Below are 3903 nucleotides of genomic sequence, written 5' to 3'. Positions count from 1 at the left end.
CTCTCGCTCTTACCTCCTGTTTCTGTTGTGCCTGTAATTCAAAGGGCCAGCCTTGTCACACTGTGTCTGTTAAGGGTACACGTGTCTGTGGAGTGCTCAGCCACTTGCACGTTAATTTCAAGAGCAGGCTGTTCCGTTGATCGGATCAACTGGAACCCTCGACGTCGTAAGCGACGGAGTGCCAACAACAACATATATAATTAAGTGGAGAATGGAGAAACAAACACAAGAAAAAGCAAGTCAATTGGGCTAGTTAACCATTGATTTAATTATGTGGAGATTGTATAATGATTCATTTACGAACGTTTCGATGTGCCAATTTGATTTGCAGATCTCTGTGCCGGTGGCACATAAATAGCACCATTTGAGCGTAACCATTACCAACGTCACCTTCCTGGCACGTGAAAAGACATTCGAGCGAGTTCGTTGCCAGTCCCGCTGGACTGGCTCCTGTGCAGGTGGCACATAAAATACACCATTTTGAGCGTGGCCGTTGCCAGTACCCACTGACTGGCCTTCGTGCCGGTGGCACATAAAAGCACCCACTACACTCTCGGAGTGGTTGGTGTTAGGAAGGGTATCCAGCTGTAGAAACTCTGCCAAATCAGATTGGAGCCTGGTGTAGCCATCTGGTTTCACCAGTCCTCAGTCAAATCGTCCAACTCATGCTAGCATGGAAAGCGGACGTAACCGAAAAGTGGGATTTGTGTCAGAAAAAAAAAAAAAAAAAAAAAAAAAAAAAAAAAAAAAAATTTTAATGGTGGTTTTCTGGTGGGGGACGGGCTGAAGTCTTGCCCATCAAACATCATAATCAGAATACTACAGCAAATTAGTAGAAATACATTTAAAAAAATAGTTACCCACTACAAATTAATAGATTTGGGAACATATATATTTAAGTATGCTAGTCAAGGACTTTAAAAAATCTGCCCCGGGTGAGGATCGAACTCACGACCTTCAGATTCCTCTTATTTGAAGCATGATTATGAGACTGACGCGCTGCCTACTGCGCTACCGAGGCCTTGGGTTAGAACGGCACAAAATTACTTTAAATAGTACTAGTGCTAAGTTAGTTTATTTACATTAGTGATAATGTTTTTTATTGTTTTTCTTTTAACAAGACCATATCTTGCTACGATAGATTTCTTTCTAATTATATTTGCAAGTGTACTTTACACATACGCTACAAGTACATCATAAATACAGCTCCAATTTACCTGTTAACTGTAACGTTACCTTCAGATTTATCCTTGAATATCTGTTAAAACATACTTAAGCATTTCTTTTCTGAAATTTCCTCAACCAAATGTTTAATTAAAGTCAATTATGAATCTAACATTCTTTTATTTTTGTACATACATTCATGCATATATATATATATATATCCACACGCACATATGCACGTGTGGTTTCCTTTAACATTACCTTTCATATTTTCCCTCAGTATATTTTCTGAATTTCAATTCATTATTTTAAATAGCACGATGTAACTCCGATAATTTAGTCTATAAAAATATCAGACTTAACAGATGTGGACGTAAAAAAAATTTATATTTAGGAACAAAAATCGCTTTCTTAGTTTTTAAAAATATGAAGAAAATTAAACGCAAATCTTTAATAACCAGTAGTAGAAAGTAAATCGCAGAGTATAAAAAAAATGAAGGTTTATATCTTTTTCCCTCACTTTTTTTTAGAAGACTACCTTTGCATCCGATTTATTCTGTATATAAATTAACCAGAATTTGTTCATTTAACATTGGGGAGCTAAAAATAACATGTTATAAATGTACCGGTGCCGCTATTATAAATTCGTTTTATCGTAACGCAGCACTTCCTTACAACCACAAATTTATACCCAAATAATGCGTACGTTTACGAAAGTAAGCATCTAAACCTCCGCATTCACAAATAACTGAATCATTATCATTATGCATACACATAAGGCGGGCGAGCAGGCATCGCTACGTTCTGTGTTCGAATTCCGTCGAAGTCGACTTTGCCTTTCATCCTTTTGGGGTCGATAAATTACGTACCAGTGAAGAAGCACTGTCTTCTCCCACAAAATTTCAGGCCTTATGCCTATAACAAAAAGGATTATTATGCATACACACGTGTGTGTGTGTGTGTGATACCTACACAAGTGTGTTCCCTTCTCACTTCGTTTTATCATAACTTTCAGAAAAATGGATATTTTTTAATGAAATCTTCTATAAATACACTTCAGATGGTGTCGATTCCGATTATATCAGTATTCGAAATTTCAAGTTTCATTTTGTAGATACATATGTGATGTATATATTTGTATGTATGCGTGCGAGTCCACTTTTTTTTTTACATATACGCACACACATATACATACAAATACTCGTCGAATGGAGAGAAAACTGATACATTTTCGAAAGCATTCATGTAGGTTATGCAAGAGGAGTACTTAAGAGGCCTAGATCACTGCCATAGGTCCGTGGACAAATCAATGCACTGGGCCCTGTAGTCATGCCCGCCGCTAAAGGGATGCACCGGACAGCACGCGAAAAAAAAATTCTGATTGGCTGTATGCAAATGAGGTCATTACTGGAGTCCGGAACTCTCGTGGGAAAAAAATTTTGCGGACAGCACCTCACTATTCAATGGTGCACCCTCAGGTTTACAATGATACACTTATTTCGAAACTCCACTTTAGCATTAATTACAAGTTAGTGCCTACCCAGAATATTCTGAAGCATCCCCAGGTACCGAAGTCTGGCAACAGATCTGCCTAGTGTTTATTGACAGCAAGTCACACCATACACAGATCAGAATTAGGCTACGAGACCCATGAGTACCCCGGCAACTACTCAGTGTAGTCATGTTGTAAGACGGTACTGGTCTGAATGGAGATGTGTTATCCCAGTCTCCACCACTACCTCCATTTAGCACATGTATTGCTGTACCTGCATGGGTGAAAGTTCAGGGAACCTGTTGGTAATAAAGGATCTCACTTTCAGAGAAAAAGCAAATTCTATGACATTTGAATATGAACTGCGATGCTGCATGAGAATAGGGCTGGCGCTGGGGAGTGTGGGGTCCAATTAGAGAATTGTCAAAAGTTGAAGATTGATGTTTTCTGCTTCGTGTAGTACGCCAGTTCCAGCCAAAAAGCGTTGAGGCCTTGAGGCTCCGCCATTTGTCACGATGATATACTAAAAATTTATCATAGCGTCCTCCGTCTGAGCATGTGCGCGGGGCCCAATTTGAAGAAATCTGTCTAATTGGCTTAAAACCGGCCCTGCGTGATAGTGAGACGTGAATCCTGAATGCAGAAGACCCACAGAGACTAGAATAAAATAAAGCAAGCATGCTCCTCTGGATGTGTAATGTCAGCATGCATGAATACAAATGAACTGAGAGAAAAATTGGTTACAAGAGGTGTCAGATGTAGTGTGCAAAGGAGGAGACTGCACTGCTATGGCCATGTGATGCGTAAGAAAAATGACAACTGTATGAATAAGAATACGGCACTCTAAGTTAGTGGAACCTGTGGAAAAGGGAGATCCAGAAAAACATGGGACAAAGGGGTGAAGACTGATCTCAAAATATTGAGCATTGAGAAGATGACAAAGATCTGAGATGATATAAGATACACTGTTGACCTGACCATCTGTACAAGCATGACGAAACCAACGCTAAAAATGTGTGGAACGGGGAGGGGCGTTTGTATGTATGCATGTGTATATAAACATAAATATGTAACTTATATGTATGTGTACATGTATGTCCTCATATTTGGGTCTCCCATTCAATACATGCTTGTCAAGTCTGTATCTGCCCTCATCTCCCTATTGAGCATCTCATCACCCTAACTCTCTCTCTTTCATCCATCTCTCTTTAAATTCTTCTCGCTATCACTCATCCACTATTTTCTAC

At 39.3% G+C, this 3903-nt stretch overlaps 1 protein-coding gene and 1 non-coding gene across 2 annotated transcripts in view; one reads left to right on the top strand and one right to left on the bottom strand.

Moving 5' to 3' along the window:
* Positions 1–3903, top strand: part of LOC128247114 (delphilin-like) — a 17747-nt gene that overhangs the window by 12512 nt on the left and 1332 nt on the right. The window lies entirely within an intron of this gene.
* Trnam-cau (transfer RNA methionine (anticodon CAU)) lies at positions 928–1021 on the bottom strand. The gene is made up of 2 exons: positions 985–1021; positions 928–963 (listed from the first exon to the last, which is right to left on the bottom strand). It is a non-coding gene; the product is annotated as a tRNA-Met (tRNA).

Source organism: Octopus bimaculoides, chromosome 2, assembly GCF_001194135.2.
Source record: "Octopus bimaculoides isolate UCB-OBI-ISO-001 chromosome 2, ASM119413v2, whole genome shotgun sequence".
Lineage (NCBI taxonomy): Eukaryota > Metazoa > Mollusca > Cephalopoda > Octopoda > Octopodidae > Octopus > Octopus bimaculoides.
Note: the sequence above shows the minus strand (reverse complement) of the source record. Positions and strands in the feature narration are given on the sequence as shown.